Source organism: Fukomys damarensis, unplaced genomic scaffold (assembly GCF_012274545.1).
Source record: "Fukomys damarensis isolate Sample0158 unplaced genomic scaffold, DMR_v1.0_HiC HiC_scaffold_28, whole genome shotgun sequence".
NCBI lineage: Eukaryota > Metazoa > Chordata > Mammalia > Rodentia > Bathyergidae > Fukomys > Fukomys damarensis.
This window is the reverse complement of record NW_022900940.1, coordinates 31,936,841-31,964,594: the sequence shown is the minus strand read 5'-3', so window position 1 is coordinate 31,964,594 and position 27,754 is coordinate 31,936,841. Positions and strand designations below refer to the sequence as shown.

Below are 27,754 nucleotides of genomic sequence, written 5' to 3'. Positions count from 1 at the left end.
TCTGCAATAATACATAAGATTCTAATAAGATTACTGACATTTAGAAATGGGAAGAAAGGAGCTAAAGGTGTAGGGAAGGTGGGATGTGTAGGGGAAGGGTAATAAGGGAAAAGAAAAAAATGTGAGATAATGAAAAGACGAAAATAAAGTGTTTGTAGATGGGGAGGGGAGGAGGGGGTGAAGGGAGGGCAGGGATAAGGGGAAAAAATGAGAATCAAGACTTGCAATGTAGAGGTACAAGATCCCAACAATGCATGTAACTGTACCATATCCCCAAAATGTACCAATAAACTCAATTAAAACTGAAAAAAAATGTTTGTTTTTAACTCAAGTTTCTCAGAGGAAAGTTTAAAAATGATAATGTTGATTAAAATTTCATTATTTAATGTATTAATCACTTCCATTAGTCTGTAATCAAAAAAGTTACTGATTAGTGTATTTCCCATCATTTTAAGGGGCTACATGTTTTGAGCACAATTTAGATTGATAATAAATGCTGAATTTCACCTTTGTCCTTTCCTAATGTTCTGTAGTAAAGTGAGCTAAAAGAAAGGTGTCAGACAGAGATATCAAGTCTTTCAGATTCCTGTCTTTTCACATTTTATGACTATGGGGAGTCACAGTAGCTTGTCAGTCAAATTAATAGCATTTGGAGAAGGGATAGAGGATTTGAAGTTCAATTATATGGATGAACTGGCATACAGAGGTGCTTTCTTAGCCACAATGTGTATGAGCTGGTATTAAGTTCAGCTACAATGTCCAGATCTATTCTTCAGCATGGAATAAACACTCAAGAGTTTCTCTGAAATATTTTTGGCAGATTACTTTGCATCAACCAAATGAAATTAAATTTAGAAGTGCTTTTTAGAACCACAGATGTCAATCTTAAATGTTCTAAGAAGTACCCCCTTTCCCAAGTCTACCTTCATCCTCCTTCTGTCTTTAGGATTACTGTAACCATCGTTTAGCTACCTGATCGGCTTTATCTTAAACTAATAGACAAACATAACAAGTGAAAGTAACCAATTATTTTTCAAACAAGATTCTATAACCTGAATTCCCATCTACTTTCTTATCCATTGTTGTTGTTGTTCAGAGTGAAAGTTTTGAAAACAGTGTTCTCTCCTGAAAAATGTTAACAATAGGAAAAACTTGATTTGGGCTATAATGGGAACTCTCTGTACCATTTGTGCTATAAATACTATACTAATTATTTTCTATTCTAATAATAGAATTTTACTATTCTAGCAGTATAATACTGTTCTAAAATCTAAAGCTTATTTTAAAGAAACAATAATATATTCTATTTTCATTTTTTCTATTTTTATAAATCCCCATTCTCTATTTACATCACTTGTGTCTGATTCCCTCAGCAAGAGATAGAAATCACTCTAAAAAATTACCAATAATTTTTATATTGATAAGTCCACTGATTATTTGCTATGATTTGGATCTAAAGTGTCTCTCAAAGGCTAATGTATTAAAGGTCCCCAAGGCAGCAGTATTCAGAAGGCATCTCTTTAGAAGGCAATTGGATTATGAAGCTTCATAACTTAATAGGCCCTTGGGAAATAGTAGAAATTGAGAAGGTAGGGCCTAGCTAGAGAAATTAGGTCCTTAGGCATACATCCCTGAAGGTGGTATCTTGTCCCTCACTTTGTGGCTTCCATGAAGGGAGAACTTTGCTCTTTGGTACTTCCCTCCACGACATTCTGTCTTGCCACAGGTCTAAATCAAGTGGATCAAATAACCATAACTGAAACCTCTGAAATAATGAGCCAATAAGCATTTCTTCCATTAAGTTTTTTTTTCTTTAAATACTTTGTCACAGAGATAGAAAGCTACCTAAACACATCACCATTAATCCTTAACTTCTTTGACCTAGTTACAATGAATGTTTCTGGCTGCTCCCTACTTTTTGAGACATATTGTGAAAAGAAAAGATTACATTAATCTGAAACAAAAAGCAGTGTGTGCTCTATACTAAATAAGGCGGAACTAAACTTGAAATGGACAGTCTTTCTTGACATTTGGTAGCTTTTGGGAAAGTATGGTGTGCAAAGACTGAGAAATTTTCAGAAGTGGGAGTGTTTAGGGACATATTAAACGAGAGGTCTGGAAAATTGGTTATTGAAATGAGACTGTTACTGATTGACTGACTTTTAAATGTGTGGTTTCTAAAGCCAGTTATAACCACATAAATTATCACTTACCAAATAGGATGGATTTATGGGCCAACTGTCAGTTATTGTTCTGATTTTGAACAGTAGCCAAAGAACAGTCTATTTTTCCTGAATTACTGGACTAAATCAACTTTTAAATTTCTCCTGTTTTTTTTTTTCTTTTCTGAACTTTACCCCTATAGCTTTAATTTCCTCCTTTCAAGTTTTATTTGCTAGACCATCTAATTATTGTTCTGATTTTGAACAGTAGCCAAAGAACAGTCTATTTTTCCTGAATTACTGGAGTAAATCAACTTTTAAATTTCTCCTGTTTTTTTTTTTTTTCTGAACTTTACCCCTATAGCTTTAATTTCCTCCTTTCAAGTTTTATTTGCTAGACCATCTTCCCTTTTAAAACGTTAGACATTTAAATATTGGCATTCCCTATATTACATACACCTTGCGTAGGTGATTTTTATCTGGCCCTTAAATTTCCTCTCTTCACCAATCCCATGATGATTCACCTAGTTTTACAGCTTTAAATGCAATTTCCGGACTTCCGGGAAGATGGCGGAGTGGTGAGCAACGCAGAAAGAGCCTCTCCGAGATTTGCGGTCCGTACACTGAAATATAGCAGCGTGAGGAGGAGAAGGAGTAGGGAACTGGGTCCCCCAGACCCAGGAAGGACCTGGAGCTGGATTGAAGTCTACAGGGAGTGACGAGAGAGACTTTGACAAAGAGGAGGGAGGTACTTAGCAGTGTTCTGTCCTGAAGCCCAGACTCTCAGTGAGGGAACAGCGGGCCAGACCTGCAGGTACCCAGTGACTACCGATGACCCCAGAGGCCTCCACGGAGAAAGACGCCAGACGGCAGCGGCTGGTGAGTTATGAGTTCAGACCTCACCCAGGAGAGGGTGATTGCCTGGCAGCCATCTTGGAGAGGGAGCCACTGAGCTCGGAACTCAGATCAGCTGCGGGAAGACTCGGCCTAGTGGCTCCTGGTGCCTCGGTGTGGGTGCCTAGTTCAAGTCAGCAGGATACACATAGACTGTTGTAGGCTCAAGGAATCTGGTTCCAGCCTCAGAGCCAGAAACGGGTCTGAATATAAGAGGAACTAAAGGGGCAGGCTGGCTGGGATTATCCACTACCCCACTGTGAAGCTGCAGCTGGCTTTCTGGGATTAATTAATTTGGCTCTGGAGTCTGTTTGCCCACATTGCCTAACAGTGACAGCAAAAACACATCTTGAGTTGGACGATTGTGGGTTTTTTTTTTCTTTTTCCTCCTTTCTTGTCTTTTGTTTTTTCTTGATTGTTTGAACACAGTGTCTAGTTTTTGTTGGTGGTGGTCTGTTTCGCAGCTGTCTTCTTCACCCGTTTCCTACTTCGTCCTCCAGCCTTGCTTCTGATCTCTTCCTTTTCTTCTGTTTCTGTTTTTCACTCCCTAACCCTTTTTCAATCTCCCTGTTACAGTTTGTGTTTAGATATCCCCCCAAAGCCTCATGTGGATTAGGTGGGACTTTGTTTTTTAGAGATAGTTAATCTGGAATGTGTGATGCGGGGGTTAAGGGCACATGAGTGATTAATTTGGCACCCTTCTAATCCCAGTAACTTGGATAAGATAAAAGGGGCAGAAAGATGCTGTTACTCTTCTTGCCTTTCCTGCCCTTGTGCTCACCATGTTGTTTCTCCTCTGAGATGCCTGCCTGTTCCTTTCCAGCTGTCTGTGTGCTGAAACCTCTATGAATTGTAAGCCATAAACCCCTTCCCCTCTAACTTTGGGTGTTGGGTATTTGGCTAAGCAATGAGAGAAAAGTAACTGCCACATCCCCTAAGGGTAAAATTGCCATATAAAGGGTTTAATTTATCATTTTCTAGGCTGTATTAGATTTTATTGTTATTGTTGATTGTACTACTTTAGCAAGGTAACATAATTGTGCTAATCATTTGTTTCTCCTGATACAACAAGACTGCTAATTGACTAAGGGTCTTAAAACAGAAACAAACAAAAAAAACCCCTATAATCCAGTGCCAAAGAATTGTCAGCTGGGCCGAGTAGGCAGAAATTTCTCATCCCCAATAAACTGAAGAGGTAGGATCCCCCAGCAGAGTCAGAATCCGAAAGCTAGCTACACCTGGGTGATGCTCCTGAGATGTACTCATTTCCTAAGGATTCTGAATATTGGCAATAAAGGTACTTGCCATAAGCAATTTATAAGCATCAACTCAGGAATCAAAATTAAATGCAATTACCTTGTTGGTATCTTCCAAAAGTAAATTTTTAACCCAGACTTTATGACCCTCTTCTATGTTTATATATCTACTTGCATAATAAATATCTTCATTTAAATATCTATTGTGTATTTAAAGCTCAACATAATCAAAAGGGATCATTCTTTCTAAAATTTTACACCATCCCCAGGCTGGCTCAACTCAGCTAATGCCAAGTCAGTCCTTTTATTTGGTTTAAGCCTTGACCTTTCTGCTCACAAACCATACTATCTAGTCTCTCAAACCCAAGCTCTCTAACTGCGTAATTCTGTGACATGGTCATGTCTTTACAATTCCATGGCTGTCATCTTGGTCATGAACCTCATGACTGCTTGAGATAGTTGCAGTAGGCTCCTCGGTGGTTATGTCCTTTCACTGCTGATCTTCTCACGTACTCTTAGTATGAGTAAGTATCTCAGTTTTCCTGGCAATTTCCTGGTTTCAGCACTGAAATTACTGTCTGAGGAAAACTTTCAGACTCGGGAAAACCGGGACAGATGGTCACCCACTCTAAAATATAATCTCAACACCAAGCATTCTCCTTTAAAATGTGAATCATATCTTGACAATCTTAAAATCCAGTCCTTTGAGGACTGTCTACTTCACTTAAAGTAAAAATTGGTATATTTACAGAGGTGTGTGAGGCCCTGTGCCCTGTAGCCCACTACTTCCTCTACTCCTTCGATGCCCTTTCTCATCTGCTGTGCAATGAGCACAGTGATGTATTCCATGAACACACCTGGTCTCTGCTTTCTTTAGGGTCTTTGCACTGGTGCCCCTTTGGGACACTTCTCCAGATAGAAGCATGGTTTGCATCCTCATTTATTTCAGGCCTCTTACCTATTACTAGTCTCATTTATCTCCTCTCTGTTCATCTTATGCAATATTGCAACGTCTACTTGCTGAACTCAGAATCCTAGTCTCTCTGCTTTGTTATTCATGTATTTACCATCTTCCAAGGTATGTATAACTTACTATCATTTATGCTTATTACTTGTCTCTAAGTTACAGAATGTAAGGGATATGAGTAGGGGTTTTGAACTGTTTTATTTACTGTTGGATCTGTAGTACTTAGGACAGTTCTTGGCCTATTGACATGTAATAAATATTCAATAAGTTTTAAGCAACAGGTTCACTTATTACTTACACATGCATATTTTTTCTCAGTATTCATAACATGTCTAATTACTGAAGACAGTTGTAATCATGTATATCTAGAGAGAAAGGTACTGCTGTGGTCCCATGGCTGGGATTAGTTCCCTGATAAAAAATAAAGCTAGCTAGCTAGATGCTTTTACCATGTGAGGACACAGCAAGAAGACACCATCCATAAGAAAGGGACTCACCAGACCCTGAATTTCTTGGTGCCTTGAACGTTCCAGTCCTCAAACTGAGAAATGAAGTTCTATTGCTTATAAGTTATCCAATCTATGATATTTTGTAATAGCAAACTGAATAAACTATTTGCATAAACACACACACGCACATGTATAGAGAGTGGGAGAGAAACAGAGAAAGAGAATGTTCCATGTATAGATAGAGTGAAGTCATTCATGTTTTTATATATTTTTATGATGGTTGCATTATGTGTGTGTGTATATATGTTATATATGTATATATATGTGTGTGTGATATATATATATATATGCATTCATTCTTTTTTTTTTTTTTTAGTGGTACCGGGGAATGAACTCAGGCCCGCTGAGCCAAATTCCCGGCCCTCATAAGATTATATGACTTAGTGATTTTTCTAGCCATCTTGGTTTGTGTAAATACACTCTATGACATTCATACAATATGAAGTACCCTAATGACATACTTCTCAGAATGTATCCTTGTCATCAGTGACGTGACTATACACATAGCCCTTAATATCCACACATTCTATATATGTATGTATGTGTGTGTGTGTGTGTGTGTGTGTGTGTGTGTGTGTGTAGACAGGGAGACAGAGAGAGAGAGAGAGAGAGACTTAACCACCTTGGATCAGAAATACTAGGAAAAACAATTGTATTTGTGCCGAACATGTGTGAATTTTTTTTCTGTTTATTCTCTTAACAATAGTGTTACCAAATTACATACAATTTACATTGTATTAGATATCACAAGCAATCTAGATATGATTTAAAGTATTCAAGAGGATGTATATAGGTAATATGAAAAATCATTCCCCTTTATATAAGAGACTTGATGGAATATCACTCTACTATTAAGAAAGATAAACTAGAGTCATTTGTAGGAAAATGGATGCACCTTGAGACCGTAATGTTAAGTGAAATAAATTAAACACACAAGCTTTAATATCACATGGTTACTCTTATATTAGAGACCCAGAGTAATGGTAAAAAGTAAAATAAAAGATACATTGTAACAGAATATTAGGGAGATGGATTGTTCTCAAAGGGGAAAAGAATCAAGAGATAAAGTGGGAAGGGAAGGAAGAGATAAAAGGATGAAACAGGAAATTGAGATGTATTAAGTACATGTATCAACTCCACATAAGGAATATGAACATTATATCCTGCAAACGTAGAAAACAAGGAAGGGGATCCAGAGATAGGGGAGGGAAGGGAAAGGGAATGAAAAAAGGAATTAAGACATGTTATGTACATGTACCAACTTCCTATGAGGAAAGTAAACATTATGTACTACATGTATATACTAATAAACTAAAATTACAATAAAAATTTAAAAAATTAGAGACTTGAGATCTAGGGATTTTTTTTTAATCTATAGGGATCCTGAAACTTATTCCACACCATAAAGGAAAAAAAGTGTGATTTTATATATATGTGTGTGTGTATATATATGTTCATTCTTATCTAGACCTCTCTTTAAAGTTCTGATAACTTTTAAGTATTTTTGCTTTCTTGCCAATTACATGACCTACTGGCTTACTGGCTTTTCAGATTCAGTTATATTAGGTTTAATTCATGATCGTTATGTTAGAGCCACGTGCCCTTCAGCATGCTCTATTCTGAGAATAGACCTTATTTTATGCCTGCTTGTGCAAGCCAGGGTATTCAGAGTAACACATCATAGCCCCTTCTCTGAGATCATCCATGTCTAAAATGCATCTGAATATGTGTATTTTTTCCATTTTACTCTACTATCACTATCAATATTCAGGAACACACTATTCTTCTGGACGGTCTTCTTCTCTTAGTTAATTTTTTAAAAGTTATCTCTGTTTTCAGTCGTTTTCCACTCTGTAGCAAAGCTGAAACTCAAAAATATACTTGCCACCTCACAAATATATCACGCCACCATGCTTAGGGCTTTGAGTACTTTCATTGTTATCCGAATAATGACTAAACCATTGATAACACATTCTGGTCCCTGCCACCTACATCACCAGTTTCATCTAGTGCAACCTATTGCTCTCCTGATGCCAGCACACAAGTCAACTTGAGTTCTTTAAAGTCTTATGGCCTTTCTGCCCTTGGGAACTTCATAATGCTTCCCTTCTGTTTGCAACACTTCCTCCATTTCCTAATTAATGCCTGCTCTAGAGTTCAGCTCAAACACTATTCCCCTTTGAAGCCTTTTATGATTCTCCTCACCTTGTCAGTGCCACTGTATAGGTTCAATTAAATCATGCATGACTACTCCAGAGTCCTTTAAAAAATAATTGAGATAATTACATGATTGTTTTTTAAATCTGTCTCCTCCACTAAAATATTACCTGTCTGAAGGAAGGGACTGTATTTATTTTTCATGGCTATTTGCTAAATATTTAAACAGTTCTTTTATATTTTTATAATAATATAATAGTATGTTGAATGAATGCATTAACAGATGAACGAGTGAACAACAGCTCACTGGTTGACATCTGATCCTTTGCCCTTCTATCTCTTCATTATATGTAGACAAAATTTCTAGAAAATTCATGATATTACATTTTAAGCATATCTAAGGCAGTCTTTTCAAATCAGTGAAGAATCACCTTGTTTCTCTAAGCAAACCTAGCTACAACTTAAGCAATAATTGATTTTCAAATGTTCATTTGTATGTAAAACAGTGAAATGTTCATTTATATGTAAAATGCATTCAGGTTTTAGTGTAGTCTCCTGGTGTGAAGTTTGAAGCCAAGATATCACAAAATCAGAAGTCACAAGGGAAGCCCTCTTACCTGAGAGGCTTTAGATGAGGAAAAATATTGTAGGGTAAAGTTAAGGTGATTATAGAGTGTTTTAGTGGAAGACTCCAACTATGATTGAAGTAGTTATCCGAAACAGATATAGATAAAAGCAAATAGTAAGACATCTGGTCATATAACAGTAAATTTCTTCTCTGGGAGGAAATACTCATCAAACTAATTAAATTCTTGGGCAGAGTCAGTCTATCTTTGAAAACCTTCAGTCACCAGTATGCCTATCTTGGCAGCCACATTATGAGAAGTCCCTTGTTCCTGATAACTCATTTCCTTCCTCCAATTTGTGTCCTCAATAAATATTTACAAATTTGAAAAGAAAATTCCAAAAGACTAAAATTACATGTATTAGTAAGCACAATATTTTATCCTAACTATTCTATCTGAAATACAGGTGTATTAGCAGGATTAAGTATTAGTATATATTTTCTTTTTGTTCTCTTGTTTTACCTATATCTGTTCTAGAGACACACGTTTTCCTAGATCAGAACTATCCAATATAACTATAACATGAGCCTGTTCACTTTTGCATATTCTAATAATCATATTAGAAAGTAGAAATATAGGTTATAATTAATATTATTATATTGCATTTAACCAAATATATCAAAATTATTTTTATATGCAACTAATATAAAATTACTCAGATATTTTAATCTTTTTCTTTGAAGTAAATCTTAGATTCTGTTATGTGTTTTATACCTTTAACATTTGTCATTTAGGTACTACATTTTCATTGAATGTGCTTGATCTCTAGATTTCATAAAATTTATAGTTGAAGATTAAATTTACATGCAAAAAATCCCATGCATATAAGTTTTCCTATAATTGAATTGAGTACCAAAATTTTTTATTTAATATTTACATCTATGTTTTCAAATTTGCTCTTATTTTATGAGAATGGGCTTGACTTTAGTAGGCAAAGCACAATAATTTTAAAACTTCACCTATCAAATTAAGTACATTCATTAACTCAGGTCACCTTGTACTTATTAAAAGAGAATTCCAAAAGGAATTGCATGAATTGAAAAGCAATTCTAAACTGATCATATGAACAGTATTTAAAATATTTTTCTTGTAGTGTTGCAGCTAGTGCATTGTGGACTTAATGCATGTTAGAAAAATAAATTAGTATTACTGGTATGAATTTTTAAAAGTCAATTTCAAAATTATTTCTAGTACTTTTAGTTCACTCAAAAGTAAATGTTTCCTTTATTGAAGTTTTAATGATAGTTTATTTATATGCAATGCAAAACAATCCTAAAATACATTTAATTTTTTTCTTTGATTACTGAAAGCAAGTACTATACATTTGTCTTAAAATTTTGAATTGGAGGCAAACGTACAGTAAATATTTATGTATGTATGTATGTATGTATGTATGTACTGGGGCTCAAACTCAGGACCTTCCACTTGGAGGCAGGGGGCAGCACCACTGAGCTAAATCTCGGATCTAACAGTAAATACTTTTAGAAATCTTCCATGGCTCAACCACTGAGCACTGGAGAAGAACTTAGGATCATTAAAGAGGTGGTCTTTTATTTCTTTTACAGTTTTCAAAATCTGGTTGTGACATATATTTAAGACATCTCTTTTAGCATCTGCTTCAAAAATCAAAGTATCTCATGCGCTCTGTGTGTGTGTATCTTTTTCATTTTGCTGTGCTGCAGGAATTTTTTTTCAGGAGAGAAATCAGGATTTATTACAGAATAAACCGTGGATGACCAATTAAGTCTCCTTTTGAGGTTGAATGGCAGACCATGTAAGGAAAAGGATTGGGAGTAGTAAATGTTCATGATACAGCACTATTTGGAATTTAATTGTATTTTGATGCCCATTACACATAATGCCCTTAAGAAGAGAGAAAATTATTAGATAATATATTGAAATTTTAAAATTAGATAAATTATTCATCTATTCCAAATAGGTTCTATTTTTTTTTTTTTCTCTTTTTTTGGTACTGGGGATTGAACTTGGGTCCTTGCGCTTGCCAGGCCACCGAACCACTGAGCCACTAAGCTGCTGAGCTAAATCCCCGGCCCTCTTTTATTTTAGAATTGTTGCAAGCCAATCTTTTTTCTTCTTATTTAAAATTGAGAGATAAAAATCATGTATTCTTATGGTCTATAATGCATTGCTTTTAAATGTGTACATTCCAGATTAATGTTACCTCAAAACTTATTTAAATAATGAGAACATTTAAAATCCACTGGTAACAATTTTGAAGTTACTATAAGTTATTAACATAGTAGTAACCATGTTATATATCTCTTGAAGTTAGTTCTCTTGCCTAACGAAAATTTTATATTCTTTGAAAAATATCTCAACTCACCTTACCCCCTGGTGTCTACCATTCTTTGCTGTGTTTCCAAGTGTTCACATTGTTTAGAATCTGCATGTGAGATCATACAGTGTGTGACTTTCTGTGCCTGGGTTATTTCACTTGTCATCATATTCTCCAGGCTTATCTATGTTGTCACAATAACAAGATTTTTTTTTTCTTAAGGCTAAGCATTTTATGATGTATATTGAGAACTTTTTCTTTATCCTGTCACCCTTTGATGGATGCTGGTTGGGTTGGTTCTGTATCTTGGATTTGTGAATAGGGCTGCAATGAACATGAGAGTGCAGGTATCTATTCAACATACTGATTTAATTTTTTATAGTATATTTCAAATAGTGAAATAGCTAAATCAAATTGTAGTTTCGTTTCTAGATTTCTAAGGAAAGTTTATATTGTTCTCCATCATGGATGTTCTGCTTTTATATTTCAACAGGGCCCAGGAAGTCTTTTTCTCCATATGCTCATTGACACTTGTCTTTATAATAATCATTCTAAAAGATGTTTAGTGACATCTTATTGTGGTTTTAATTTGCTTTTCCCTGAAAATTAATGATGCTGAGGTTTTTCATATATCTGTTGGCCATTTGTCTTTTCTCTGAGAAATGTCTATTTGAGTACTTTGTCAATTTAAGTCAGTTATTTCTTTTCTGGCTATTGAGTTCAGTTCCATATCTATTTTATATATCGACCTTTTATAATATGTAAATTTTGTGACTCTTCCCTCTCATTCTGTGGGTTATCTTTCCACTCCGTTGATTATTTCCTTAACTGTGCGGAAGCTTTTTCTTTTATGTAATTCCATTTGTCTAGTTTCACCTTTGTTTCCTGTGCTTTTGAGGTCAGTTCTAGAAACTCACTGTCTAGGTTAGTGTCATGGAGCCTCTCCCCTTAAGTTTTCTTCCACTAGTTTTATTGTTTCTGGCCTTTTGTTTTAAGCTTTTATTCTATTTTGAGTTTCAGTTTATGCATTTATTTGTTTGTTTAGCATATGTTTCCAATGCATGATAATTACATTTATTTTGGGAATTTGTCCATGTATATTTTTATTCCTTTATTTTCCCATCCTCCCCTCCCTCTTTTCTCTGATCCCCTTTGATTTTGGTTTTTTAAAATAGGTACATGTTTGTGATGATAATAATAATTACACTTATCTTGGGGAAAATAGGTATTGCACTTACTCTTTCTAATCTCCCCTCTCTTCCCTTCTGTCTCCTCCAACCCTAGGTCCCCTTCTCATCACCACAAAATCTATCTCCCTTTTGTATGTGGTGTAGGTAAGAGTCTGATTTCATTATTCTGGATATGTATATCCAGTTTTCCCCGCATCATTTATGGAAGATGCTGTCTTTTCCGTATTTTAGGTTTCTTATATTGTTGTTAAAAATCAATTTATGGCAAATGAGCAGATTTCTTTTGGAGTTCTCTATTTTGTTTGATTCATTGGTTTAGATGTCTGCTTTTATGCCAGTATTTCTGTCAATTATTGTAGCTTCACTACATATTTGAAATCCAGTAGTGTGATACTGCTTGTTTGTACTTTTTCTTCAAGATTGCCTTGGCTACTCAGCATACTTTATTTCTTGTGAATTTTGTATTTTTTTTTTTGTATTTTTCTACTGTGAAACAACTCTGTTGAAATTTTGCTAAAGATAGACATTATGTCTGCAGATTGCTTTAGGCAGAATGGATATTTTAATATTAAATTTTCCAATCCATAAGCACAAGCTATCTTTCTATTTATTTGTTTTTATTTCATTCATCAATATTTTATGGTTTCACTGTACATATATTCTACAATTTTAGTGAAATATACTCCTGTTTTATAATTTTGTTTCTATTATAAATGGGTTTTTCCTGCATTTGCTTTCCAGATAGTTTGTTTTTGGTGCATAGAAACACTGCTTATTTTCGCATGTTAATTATGTGTCTTGGAACTTTACTGTATTTATCCTAACAGATTTTAGAGTCTCTACAGTTCTTATAGTAAGATTCTATAATTTGAAAACAGAAACAATTTAACTTCCTCGTTTCTTGGGTTTCTTTTGACTAACCACTCAGTGTAGGAGTTTTGGCACTGTGTTGTTGAATAATGGTGGTGACAGTGGACATCCTTGTCTTGCTTCTAATCTTAAAGGAAAAGTTTTTATCTTTTCATCCATTGCCTTTGATACTAGCTGTGAGTTTTTCATATATGGCCTTTACTAGGTTGAGATACGTTTTTTGTATATCTAATTTGTTTAGAGTTTTTAACAGAGAACGAGCCTTTTGTTGGAGTGGATCATAGCTTTCATATTTGCTTTAAAATGGAAAAGTCATTTGGTTATATGATAATTAAATATTTCGATATATTTGTTAAATGCAGTTTACATAGATATTGCTGTTACTTCTGCAACTGCATGAAATATTGAAATAAACACATTATAACCTTATCCATGAACAGAAGGATACTATTTGAAATATCAGTCAATCCGTAAACACCAACTGGACTGGTGATAGGTTTATATGTAATATTAGAAATGATGACTATTCCCAATATGTACAGTAAAATACAATATCTCACATGACCCAAAAGTTCAAGTGAAATATAACCCTATGAAAATAATAGTCATTTTATAAGTGTTTCATACTGTTTAAAGATTTAAATATAAATAAATCAAAAATAAAATGAAAAGTTAAATTCTTTGCTAGCCACTTTCAACAGCCAAAAGTAGCTGTTAGCTACCATATCAAGTAGTACAGTCCTAGCTGCTGTGCCTGCATCTCTTAATGTTTAATATCAGTAACTTATTATATAAACAGTCCTGCCTTACAATGGTTCCACTTAAAAATTTTCAGCTTTATGATGGTATCAAAACTGATCTGCATTCATTGGAAATTATACTTCAAGTTTTAAATTTTGGTCTTTTTCCAGGCTGGTGACATGTGACCTGATGCCCTCTTCCTGATAAACGCTGCTGCTCCCAGCCATCCACAGTCATGAAGCTAAGCAAGTGATGCTCCAAAGGGCACGTGGGTGAGTTCCGACCTGCAAAAATTAGGGGAATTAGATGCATTTTGGTCATAGTACTTTCAAATCATCATGGGTTTGTAGGATAAAAACCTCATAAAAAATCAACAAGCATATCTATATCTTAATTACAATATTTTTTCAAGGAACATACTTCTTGGAATTGTGTGCTTTCTCTAAAACCGTTTTTCTTCTTCTTATCTAGCAGTTGCTGAGTTTTTATAAATATTATGTGAATGAATTAATAAATGTATACTTTTCCACTGTTTTATATTTTCTTCACTGGTAGGTTCCTCCAGTGTACTGAGAGTGATTTTGTTTTTATAGATTTTTGTTTTGATTGTTCTAGGGATCAAATGCAGCACATTATATATGCTAGGTAAGAACTCTACCACTGAGCTTTGTCCCCATCCAAAGGCATCTGTAGAAAGAAAAAAAAATCCATTTAATTCTTCATCAGCTTTCAATTTTTATCAGTATATTCCAGAAAATTTGATTTGTTCTTGAGTCCCTTATGGTGAAAATGTCAATCACAAGATTAAAGAAAAAAAAATATCAAAGGCCTCCTCCCCAAACCACCCAATCTTATCAGTTATCAACTTATAACCAATCTTGTTTTATTTGCTTTCCCCCAATTTCTGCTTTTCCCCACCCCCATGATCACTCTACTGGATTATAGGAATAGCTCACAAAGGCCTCCCCCAAACCACCCAATCTTATCAGTTATCAACTTATAACCAATCTTGTTTTATTTGCTTTCCCCCAATTTCTGCTTTTCCCCACCCCCATGATCACTCTACTGGATTATAGGAATAGCTCAGAAATATTGTGCAATTTGAGTTCAGATCACTATATTGAAGTGAATAGCACCATAAAGCAAGTTAAAGAGATTTTTTGGGTACATATTTATTTTATATTGTAGTTTATTTTATATTGTAGTATATATATATATACATATAAAACTTAATTTTTTTTCTCAAAACGTTAATGACGTGCTTACTGTGGGCTTCTGCAAGTTGTAAATTTTCTGCTGGTGAAGTTTTGCCTAGATGTTGATGGCTGCTGACAGATTGGGGTGGTAGTGGTTGCAAGGGTTCGGGGAGACGGTTGAAATTTCTTAAAAATAAACTAAATTGTGCTGCACTAATTTATTCTTTCCATGGAAGATTTCTTTGCAGCATGCAAAGCTATTTGGTACTGTTTTATCCACAGTAGAATCTCTTTCAACATGGTTTCAGTCCTCTCAAATCCTATCACTGCTCTATAAATTTAGTTCATGCATTGTTTTAAATTATGTTTTGCCATTTTAATATTGTTTACTGCATCTACACCAGGAATAGCTTTTATCTTGGAAACTACATTATTAGCTCATCTCTGGGAAGAAAGACCTCCTCTGTTAAAGTATTATTTTGGGATTCAAATAATTCAGTCACATCTTCTGGTTCCACTTCTAATTTAGTTTTCTTACCATTTCTACCATTTCTCACCCCTTAAAGTAGTTTGAATCAATATCTCGTCTTCCAAATCCATGATCCTCTTGACATCCTCTTATAAAACACAATTTTTCAAAAAAGTTGTTCAGAACTAGGGATTGAACCCAGGACCTTTTCACTGAGCTTCATTTCCAGCCCCTCTCCATTTTTATCTTAATATGTCATTAAGTTGCACAGGCTGGGCTTGAATTTGTAATCTTCCTGCCTCAGCCTCCCAGAGTACTAGGCTTACATGAATGCACCACCATGCCTGCTTCAAATACTCTTAAGGGCATCTAGAATAGTAATTCCTTTCCAGAAGATTTTCTGTTTACTTTACCCATCAGAAGCATCACTATCTATAAAACTGTAGTCTGTAGAAGGTATTTGTTAATTAATAAAACTTGAGCAGGGCACAGTGGCACACAGCTCCTACCACTCTGGGAGGCTGAGGCAAGAAAATCACAAATTCAAGTCCCATTTTAGTCAATTCAGCAGGTTAGAGCGATCCTGTCTCAAATATAACATTAAATAAAAGGGCTTAGAAAGTAGCTCAGTGCAAAGGCCATGGGTTCAATGCCTAGGACCAATTAATTGTAACAACAGCAACAACAATTATAATAATACATGAGTGTCAAACTTTCTTCTTGATCCATGGGCTCTGGAATGGATGCTGTGACAGCAGGTATGAAAACAATGTTAATTCTATTGTACAACTGTAATACAGCTCTTATGTGATGAATACATTGTCACTCAACAGTAATATTTTGAAAGGAATCTTCTTTTTCCTGAGCAGTGGGTCCAAACACTGGGCTTCATATATTCATTCAACCTTGTTATAAACAGATATGTTGTCATCCAGGCTTTGCTGTTCCATTACAGCTGAACTGGAGTAGTTTGTTTTGCCTCAAGAGCCCTGAGATTTTCAGAATGGTAAAGGAACATTAATGCGTACTTAATATACTAGCTGCATTATCCCCGAACAAGAGGGTCAGCCTGTCCTTTGAAGATTTGCCTGGGTCTTGGCTTCTCCTCTCTAGCACATTATTCCAATAGAAAATGGCTTCATCTTCATTGAAATCTGTTGTTTAATGTACCCTCTTCATCAAGTCAGAACTTCTGGATAACTTGCTGTAGCTTCCACCTCAGCACTTAGATGTTAGGGAGATGGGTGCTTTCTATAAGCCTGATAAACCAACCTCGACTACCTTCACACTTATTTTCTGCAGCTACCTAACCTTTCTCAGTCGTCAGAAAGTTCAAGAATATAAAACCTTTTCCTAGATTAGACTATGGCTGACAGGGGCTGGTCTTATCTTCCATTCAGGCTGCTAAAACTTTATATCAGCAATATTTCTGGTTAGCTCTAGAGTCACTCATGTGTTCACTGAATTAGTACTTTTAATTTTTGCCAAGAACTTCTCCTGTGTAGTAAGAATTTGGCTATTTGGCCCAAAAGGCATACCTTTGGGCTTATTTTGGCTTGACAAACCTTTCTTAGTAAGTTTAATCGTCTCTAGCTTTTGATTTAAAGTCATAGATATGTGACTTTTCCTTTCACTTGAATGCCCACAGTCTTAGTAGGGCCCTTATTTGGCCTATTTTCAATGTTGTTCTCTTTCAGAAATTAGGGAAGCCTGAACATGGTGTCTCAAAAAAATTACACCAGTAACATCAAAGATTTCTGATTATAGATCACCATAAAAGATACATTTGTAAAGAAAAGGGTTTTAATATTGCCAAAGTTACCAAAATGTGGCACATAAGTACAAAGTCAGCATGTATTGTTGGAAAAATATTGCCAGTGGACCTGCATGATATAAGTATGCCACAAACTGAATTTTTAAAAAACACAATACCTACAAAATTCAATAAAACTCACTCAGATATAGTTCACTGTTGCACTAACATAAGGTAAGTACTTTTAAAAACATAAAGGCAGCACCAGTTAACACCATCTCAAAATTTAAAATAGCATAAGGGCTGGCTGGTCAATATTCAAATTTTCCTATAAGGGAAATTTACAGTTTATTTTTCTAATCTGGATCCAGACAAATTCCAGATTAATTTTAATTTTGTCTTACTCTGTAAGAATTTCTTCTATATCCATTTTATTCTTTGCTGTTTTTGAGACAGTGTCTCACTATGTAATTGAAAGTGACCTGGAACTCACTATGTAGCCCAGGCTGGTCTCGAACTCACAGTGATCCTCCTGCCTCAGCCTCCCGAGTCCTGCAATTACAGGTGTGCACCACAACCTGGCTCTCTGCTATTTGTTTTTAAAGAAACAAAACCATTTTTTCATGTCTATATTCTTTATTTTTCTGTGGACATCCTGGGATATTATTCAATATGTCCATCTATAACCTGCATGTTTTGAGGGTTGAATCTAGAGACTAGATAAATTTTGTGGCCTTTTGTGTAACCAATATCTTTGATTTCAACTCTTTTCAACCAACCCAGTCATTACCACTCATATGAATGCTTTCTAGCCACCAAATACAGGTCCTAAAATTTCCTCATGTTCTATCATTCTATGTGGGTTTATATATTCAATTTAATTAAAACAACACTGAAACTTCATGTTACTCCAGAAAGAATGGCAGTCACCAAGACATCAAATAATCACAAATACTGGGGAGGCTATGGTGAGAAAAGGAATCCTTCATTGTTGGTGGGAATGTAAATTAGCTCAACCACTGTGGAAATCAATATGCAGTTTCCTCAAAAAGCCCAAAGTAGCAATTCTGTTTAACCCAGCTATTCTCCTACTGGAGCTAGACATTATAGTACAATGGTAGATGTATGCTCAGCTTATAGCAGCCCGATTCATAATAGCTAGATCTTGGAAGTGGTCTACAAATTCATCAACAGATGAATGGATAAAGAAGGTGTGGTATTTGTGCACGGTGCCATAAAGAAAAATTTGAGTCATTTGTAGGAAAAATGATTGCAGTATGAGACCAGAATGTTAAGTAAAATAAATCAGACGTACAAGCTTAAATATTGCATGGTTTCTCTTGTATGAGAAACCCAAAATATAAATAAGAAGCAAAATAAAAGATAGATAAGAGGAGGGAGATAGATCTTTTGCAAAACGGGTGGAAGAAGAGGGAACAGTGCTGAAAAAGAATCAAGATGTTTCATGTACTGACTCACCATGAGGAATATAATCATTATGTACTACAAACATGTCCTAATAAAAAAATTGAAAAAAAATAAAAAATACTTAATATCATTCAAGAAGGTGCAGAAATAAATGATTATATCCAATTGCATTTTATATTTCAAATCAATAATTTGTATTTTTTCCTCCTTTTTATTGCAGTTAGTCTCTCTAAATTTACCAAGAACTTTCTCATTAGCAGGTCCCACTGAAGGTCTTAATAACTGCAACTGTTCATGAAACCTTTATCCTTTCAAATTGTGGAGATTCTGAAGTTCCCCTGGTACTTCTATTTCTGGATCCTTTTTAAAATTTCATTTTTATTATTTCTTATTCCGTCTTTTGGCTTAAGAAACCTCTTTTCTTTCTCAGTCCTTTCATATTTTTCTAAAATCTTTTTTTTTTACAACATAAGACTATTTAAAATTGAACTTACTGTTTTATTATAGATACACATTTCTTCTCTTATACAGGTTCTTTATGAGCAGGAAATATATTTTTTTGTATATGTAGTTTTGTTTTCAGCCATGACAAAGCCTTCTATTGGGTGATGATATATGAAATGTTATAAAATGTCTTAATCCATGAAGAAAAATTATTTTGAAGGTAAATTCCACTTTCTTACATATTTAGAGATTTTCAGTTCCCTTCTTTGGATTTTCTTTGCTGGGGCACTTAAATATTCCAAAGGTTTTGTTCTCAGCCTTTTATTGATCTCAGTGTAATTTCCCTTTCTGTTTATTCCTAGACGGTTAAGTCTGTGTCCACCATGTTTTTACTGGTGACTTCTTAAGTTTGGCTCTCTAGTTCCTAATTTTATACGAAGCTCCAAATTAATATTTCATTTTCCCTTGGATACCACCAGGTTCTCTGGACCCTAAAACTTAGTAAGTCCAAAAGTATGTTCCTCACTGTTGCTCACAATCTACTCTTCATCTTTCACTTAGTACCCTGAATTAGTGTCCACTGACATGTCCAAAATAGATTTCCCCATCTCCTCTTATGTTGCTGAATTAGTTCCCAAATCTTATGTCACCTAATTCATAGGATTTCATATCCTTTTTTAATGTTAATGTTGCTATTGTCTAACCTCTATTTTTCCTTGCTACATTAGAAAACATTCCTAACTGATCTTCCAATTAGCATTCTTTGCCATTTTAATCCATTCCCCACATTGCCTAAGTGATTAATTCTCTAAAACTCAAGCTTGACTGTCTCTACAGAATACAACCTTTTTTGTTTGTTTGTTTTTGGCCTACACACAGAAGGACCTGGCAGCCACTCTTTTTGGACTACCCTAGAACCTCTTTCCTTGTGCTTAAACCTTTCCCTTTCCCCACAGACATATGCTATCTATTAATAAGTCCAATGATATTATTTTGCCTATTCCTGCACCTCCTTTATTGCAGTTTTTATAAATTTTCTTCTGCCTAAACTGTCTTCTGTCTCATCTTTATTAGAGGAACATTTGATACATCAAACAGTGAATGCAGAGTATGTGTTCTGACATAGCAATGCCGGTGTTAATCTATCACCATTTGGAAAGCAAACTTCCTTTATTGAATAGAGTTGTTCCCTTTTCCTAAGCCTCCAGTTTCCAAAGGAGAAATCTTTGGAGAAAGGAAATGTTGTCAACCACATTCATTCAAATAAATCAATCATGATTATGAGAAGAGTGGCAGGTGGGGAGCCTGGTTGTGCTCACACCTTTCTTAGAACCAGTGCATCTGTCTTTCTTCCCTGCTGCTCTGTCGCAGGCACTGAGGCATTCTGTGTGTTGCCTCTGCATTCTGTTCAAAGCTCCACTAAAGCATATATGGTATCGTTTTCTAATCATTTGTTGACATGCCTGTTAAATTTGAATATCTTATTGCAAGTCCAGTTCATTGTTATATTGTTGAATTCATAGTTGGTTCTAAACTCATTTATTTTAAATAAAATGAATGAATTTGTGGGAAATATCAATGATATGGGACATGCATGTGGAAGTCTTATGAATAAAGACTCGATTCTGGATAGCTCTCAAATCCTTGAATCAAATAGTTCTAGAAAATAGACAATATCTACAAAAGCAAAAATGTTTTTTTCAGCTTTAATTGAGTTTATTGGTACATTTTAGGGATACAGTACAGTTGCATTCATTGTTGGGATCTTGTACCTCTACATGACAAGTCTTGGTTCTCATTTTTTCCTCTTGTCCCTGCCCTCCCTTCACCCCCTCCTCCCCTCCCCATCTACAACCTACAAAAGCAACATTTTTAGCAGAGGGTTCTCTTAAAAGAGATCCTTAAGATATAAGAGTTTCCCAAGTCTGTGGATTAAAATCATACTTTATTTGGATAAGAACTTTTATGTTGGAGCCTTCTAATTGGCCTGGTGTAGAGCTAGTTATTGTTGACTGACTCTTGAGATGCAAACAAGGTCATGACTCCTGCGATTCTGAGAACATAAAATTGCTAAAGGGGAAGGAGATGGAGGACTTTGTGTAAGAGTCCTTGGGCCTACTTAGAAGCAAACAGACAATGCCTTCTCCTCCTATTGAACAACAACAACAAAAAACAACAAAAAAACAACCAGATCATTTTATTTAAATTCTTGTCTTGGCAGGTGCTGTTTTAATCATTACATAATGTTTTAAATGTTCTACTCTCTACCCTCCTGAAATATAAAGCCATGAATTTGAGAACTCCCAAGCACAGGTTTTTCATTTTAATATTGGGGAGATTTTACATGAATAAATTATAAAGCTCCAACCAAGATTGATAGTGAAGCAAATTGTAAGAGTCTTAGAATAGTGTAACCTGCAAGAGGCAAGAAATCTAAGCCTGAGTGATCTATCTTAGTAAGAGCAAGCACTGATGATAACTCTGACTACATTCTGTGTTTAATTAAAAATTAAAGAATTTTATTATTTTCTTAATGGTGTGTGCTCAATGAAATTTCATTATTTTCCATAAGTCATGGTAATTATATTTCCTTGAATACCGCAAACCTTGAGTCATTGTTTCTTTTATACATAAAGATGGCTCTCAACTTTTCCCATATTTTTATTAGTGTATAATTTTATACTGATTAATACATTTCATTTTGGAGGATGTGTATAGGCACATATTTTAATAATACCCCTATCGCCCACCATGCCTCACTCACCACCTAATTTCTTTTTTTCTTTTTTTTTTTAAATTCTGCCAAGTACTAATTGTATCTATTCCAATTACGCATTTTGGAACTTGGGAAATGACGTATGATGGATTCAAGGACCAACTGGACCCACTGTGAGTTGTTCCTTGGTCAAAACTCCATGAATCACCTTATTGGAAGCCCCTGTCCTTTCTGGAGGGCCAAGATGATATCTCATGCCTCCTGGAATTAGCAGTGTTCAGAAACTGTGCAATAGTCCCAGAAATGTCTGAACATTTCCTTTCCCCCAGTGTGTAGTTACCTTGATAAGAAACCGCAGGTCCCTTTGGGGAAGGATGGGACAAAGGTTGATGATATGACTTGTTGGTAGTGCTACAGGGTTCTTCTGCAAAGGGACTGAGCCTCCGTTTCATTTAAGGGGGCTGGGTCTGTAAACTGACTCAAGTTGGAAATTGGTTTAGGAGCCATGATTCTCTGTTTCTACAAATATGAGGTAGGGCTTTGCTCATTTTCTGTAAAATTTTTCTGCTTGTATAAATCCAATAAAAATTTCATAGGTTTTTAAATCTGTTTCACTTCTATAAACACTATAGTTAATTAGCCAATACTAATACTAATACTAATGCTCATGTCAGATCATTCTGATCATCGATTCGTCTCTACTCTCTGTTATGGTAAGAGCGCCCACTCTGCCTTTGGCAGAAGAACAGTACCTCTTGGTCCCTGGCCCTCTGAGATCCATCTAAACTTATGGCATTTAAGTTTCCTAGTTCAATGGCTTCAGTCACTGGTGTAAGGTCTGACATACAGAGAAGAGTAACAACAGAGCTCTTCATAGATGCTGATGCTCCCCTCACAAATCTGTTTCTTAATGTGTTAGTGAAGGGTGCATTTTTTTCTGGATCCTTTTACTATAGAGAAATAATTTTTACCTAGAAAATCCACTCCAGAATTCTCATTTCCCTCTCCACTGAGTAAACAGTAAACCAAGGAACATCCAGCACCTCCAACTCATTCACACTAGGCAGTCTTTTGATCCATATTTCAGCCAAGCCATCAAACTTTAACAGCTTTTTTTAAAACTCCTGAGCTAAGACATGAATAAAGAATCTCTCCTTAATGAGTACATATCAGGAATCCATTCTGATACAGGTTTATGTTTTGTGAAGCAGTTATATCACATTCTTCAAATCTGTTCCTGTATCTGTTCCCCAGACCTCTGCCTGTAAGAATTAGAAAGCTCAAGAAGTTCTTTGGGAATATAGCATACCACCCCCTGGGTCACATTGTACACCTCTCCTTTAGAAGCCTTCTGAGATTTGAACCTGGTTATGGGCCTAGAGGCAAAAGTGGGTGGTGAGTGTGGCTCCTGAGGAGAGTCAGCCTTGTCTAGTTTGGTAACTGTATCAGGGAAGGCCATCACTGTTTCTACAGGCAACACAGGATTAATTCGCTCAGGTATATAGGAGTAGATGCCAATAACAGAGGAGTTAAGGGGTGAGAGTGGAGCTGCTTCTGCCACTAAGGCAAAATAATCTTGTCTTCCTATGGCAAAATCTTATCAGAATTTAAGAGTTCACTGTCTCTAGTCTCATCAGAGTCCTGGCAAACATCTCCCATCTCAATTTACAGGATCCCCTTCTTTTCTAAGCAGCATTCTCACTTTAACTGCAGTTTCCCTTGAAGGCTGAGCACTAACCTCGTGCAGTAATTCGGCCAATTGTATTATGAGGATTTATGTTTGGTTTTTGACAACTTCCAACCTACAGCTAAAGGAGAGAAGCTTCTTATTCAGGCCACATTTAGAAGCTTTTAGATTGTTTATGTACATCTGGAGCTCATTATTTTCTTTTAGTAGTTTGTCTAGACATGCTAAGATCAACCTGCCAGCACCATTATATTTCTTACTCTTCCAAAAATGTTAAAAACACAGTGTATAGAGTCATTAAATTCCTTGCATCTCACAAGTGGTGAATTAGAATAACAAATGGGTGTACGTCACAAATAATTTTAAACAGTACTTCACATAATGAGAGACCATGGTAACTTAGGTCTCACCAAATCAGACAGCCAACTCCAGGAACCAATAAACTGATTAGAGAAATATATCCTTACAGTTCTTTTTCTCTTGAACTACTCATATAACAAAGTATGCATTAATTAGGGTTCTCTAGAGGAACAAACAACAGAAAATATATCTATAATTACACAAGTGGATTTATGAGGTAGGTTTACAGGATCAGAGCAGGACAGTCCACAGTGATGTCTGTGGGATCAGAAAGAGAAGAATTCTCAAAGTTGTTTTCCTGCTAGAGAGCTAGAGGATCCTGTAGCTGCACAGCCCAAGAAGTTGTAAGCTGCAGAACAAGGAGGATCAACAATGCAGCACCAGGCCAAAGGCAAAGCCCTGGAAGCTCATTGTAGAGTCGCTGGTACAAATCTATTCAGAAGGCTGAAGAGATTGGAAACTGATGTCCAAAGGCAATGGTGAGCACTGGAACTCTTCTGAAACTGGGACACTGACTTTCAGTAGTTGCTCTAAATCCAAATACCCAACAAGAAATTTGTGGGGTACAAGACTACCTGTAAATATGAATGTGAACTGTAAGAACTATAGTTTGGAGAACATAAATAGCACCACCTTAGGAACTCTTTGGGCTTATGGACCTGACATTTTCATGTGGGCAATGTCTGAAGGACTGCAGGGGTCTACCCCAACAATGGCATTGATAGTGCTTTCTTCAAGCTCAGTTTCTTCTAGTCCGGATGTCAGGAGGAAGCCGATTTACCTTTGGAATGCTTAAGCCTTAAATTTCTGGGTAGTCAAAGGACAGGAAAGTAAACCTTGGTGGAAACAACTGAGATCCCTGCTGATGGTTCAGGGGACATTTTTATGATTAATTAAAGAGTTACGAATTTAAAAATAGAGATACATATTTGTTCTCTGCCTTTATAGAAGGGAGATCAGGTAGTTATGAGTACTTTACAAAGTGAAAATATTATGCACACGAAAGAAACTTTCTAATATTAATATGAATTTAGAATTTACATAATAAGGATACCTGTGAAAATGACAGTAGTAATTATAGGGGTGAGATTAATTTAAATAATTTGAGTGAAGTAACTTACCAATAATAGTTCCCCAATCCATTCTCAGCAGACAAAGAAACTGGACAAAGTAACTATTCCAGGTGCACATCTATCATAAACTGTTTATTCAAGATTCTGATACAAGTGTGTTTCAGACCAAAATGCAAGTAAAGCTATATTTGCTGTCCTTCGTGAGCTGCTTAATCCTGTTGCTTCAAATTCATTATAGATGTCTCTGGCTGGTGCCAAAACAGACAGGTGAGAAGTGAAAGATTAAATCATGTTCAATCAGCCCCTTGTTTTGCCCACACTGTGCCAAAAATAAAAGTACCATTTAAAAGTCTTTCTTCACCAAGTTGATTGATTTTTACGCACTCTAATCTTTGTTATTTTCTTTCTTTATCTTATTCTGAGATTAGTTTGCTTTTCTTATTCTAGTTTCTTAAGTTAGGAGTTAAGCTCTTTATTCAGTATCTTTCTTCTTTCCCTAGTATGAGTATTTACAACTATTGATTTCCCTCAAATAACTACATTTTCTGCCATCTGTACCTTTTAGTGTATTGTCTTTTAATTTTCTTTCAAAAGAAATCTTTTCTAATTTCCTCTATGATTTTTTTTGACTTATTAGTGATAAAAAAATTGGAGAATGGCCCCAACCCAGTCTATCCAAAAGGGAGAAATTCTTAGTACAACATGAGTTTGAGTGAATCAAAATATTGAAATCCACTGTTATTTAGCAATATAAGCTGTAATTTCTTTTAATTTTAGTTTTTAATTGACACATAATAATAGCTGTTAATTTCAAGACTACCGCTGAACTGAGGATTTAGAAATGGGACTGTCGCAGGTTAAAAACACTGCAAAGTTGGCTGTTCCTTCTGATAACTGTTTGTTGTGACTGACTGCTTCTCAGGTTTCTGGAAGAATTTGGTTAATTTCTAAATTTTTGAAAAAATTGGTTCTGACAACTTTTGCCCATTTTATTAATGGATTGGAAGTCTTTGAAAAGTTTTTAATGTTCCATTTTTACTGATGTGACAAAAACCAATTTAAAAAAATTATAATGGTGTAGCTCTCAGGTTAACATGTAAAAGGATTCTAAGACTTAGGCTCCAAGTTAAAATAATTATATCTTTATTGAGAACCTTTTTGATTGCAATGTGTTAGGGGCTGTCAATGTATTATCTGACTTTATTTTTTTTAACATGTGAAAGGAATTGGTACCATGAACCATTCTCATTGTATAGATGAGCAGGCGAAGACAGAATCTCTTGGCCTAGCAATGAAACCTAACAGGTTAACTTGAGAGCCATTGATTTTATTTGGTTTTCTTTTGTTGTTTGTCTATCTGTTTTTTGCTTTGTGAGACAGGCTCTCACTATGTAGTTGAGACCGACCTAGAACTCACTATATAGCCCAGGCTAGTCTCGAACTCACAGTGATCCTCTTGCCTCAGTCTCCTGAGTGCTGGGATTACAGGCGTGCGCCACCACACCTGGCACCATTGATTTTATTGAGTATGAGATGGTCCTTCAAAAAATAAATGTGGGAGGTATGTGCCTGTTACTATATGTCCAGTTGTTTGGGAGGCAGAAGCAAAAGGATCATTTGAGTTCAGAAGTTCCAGGCAACTCTGGACAGCACAGGAAGATTGGCATCTTAAAAAAAAAAGTGAAATTGAGGATGACTAAAAGACCTCTGAAATGTAAATAACTTTTTGTCATGATTATCGTTGAAGGCATTTTTGTATCATATGAACAACTGATTTAAATGACGTCTTGTGAGCATTCACTCTGCCTCAGGACTCTGCAAAAACACTTTACCTAAATGACATTAGATCTTTTAACAACTCTATGATATATAATGATTATGATATTATTTATAGGTGAGAAAATACTTGCAAAATTTAACTTCCCAAAAATCAGTGCCATAGATGAAATTTAATGTGGAGCTGATTGAATTTTTGATGCAAAAATTGCATTCTTGTTAGCACTAATCAGTGGTTCTTAGGGATGCCTTCAAAAGCCAAAAAAATATGTTACATTATTCTCTCACATAGTACCTCATAACTCCTGGAAACAACTAAGGAAAACTAGCAGATGGGAAATTTATCTTTACATTAGTGTTTAATATACTACTGTATGCGATATTCTTATCATGAACCCTATTTAACTCATATGAACTCAGTAAAATTAGTATTTTGTTTCTCAGTCTCTGGAAGATAAAACCAAAGATCAGTAAATGTATTTCCTAGTGTCGCAAAGTTAGTGGATGACTGTGCTAGAAATCAATTGCAGGATTATTTGATGCAAGAGCTCAAGCTTTTCCTACGTGCATAATTGCTGAGTAATTTTATAGACACCACTTTATGGTGTTGAAAGGGTATGTGGGTGGTGTGTGGGTGCTACAAGGGTATCAAAGGCACATGATGTCAAGGCATTGCATTTAAGGTAACATTTAACTGAATCGCCATGGAATTTTTAGAGAAAATTTGTTCTGTACTTAAGAAGTTCAACATGCAGAATTTCAAACTTAAATGAAACAGTATGTTACACACACCAAAACCAAAAAACAAAAAGCAGACATGGTTCAAAATGAATCAGTCATATCTTTTAGAAGTTAAAGAAAGGAAGCATTAAAAAAAAGACATTTCTGTCTCGCATCTGTTTGTGTTCTGCCATTCCTTGAAAATAGGGCTTATATGCAGTAAGACACTTAATTATAATGGTTTACCCTTAATACTCTACTAGGTTCCTGTGTACAAATAAGGGAAAACTCAATTCTTAACCTCAGGGAGTTCACATTATTTCTCCACTTGCATAAAATCTGGTGGTTTTTTTAGTAAAGCAATCACATATTCTGGATCTGGAGAAAATGACAGGTTGATTAGTCTTCCTTTGCTTTTCTCCACTGCTTCACAAATCATAACGTTAAGTCTCAGATATATCCAT

The 27,754-nt window shown here is 35.4% G+C and overlaps 1 long non-coding RNA gene across 1 annotated transcript in view; it reads left to right on the top strand.

Moving 5' to 3' along the window:
• Nucleotides 1-2,735: 2,735 nt before the first annotated feature.
• The window catches only part of LOC104875668, a 132,343-nt gene continuing 107,324 nt past the window's right edge, over nucleotides 2,736-27,754 (top strand). Inside the window, exons 1-2 of the long non-coding RNA XR_784138.1 lie at nucleotides 2,736-3,041; nucleotides 13,839-13,940. This is a non-coding gene — a long non-coding RNA (uncharacterized LOC104875668). The remainder of the gene's footprint in view (nucleotides 3,042-13,838; nucleotides 13,941-27,754) is intronic.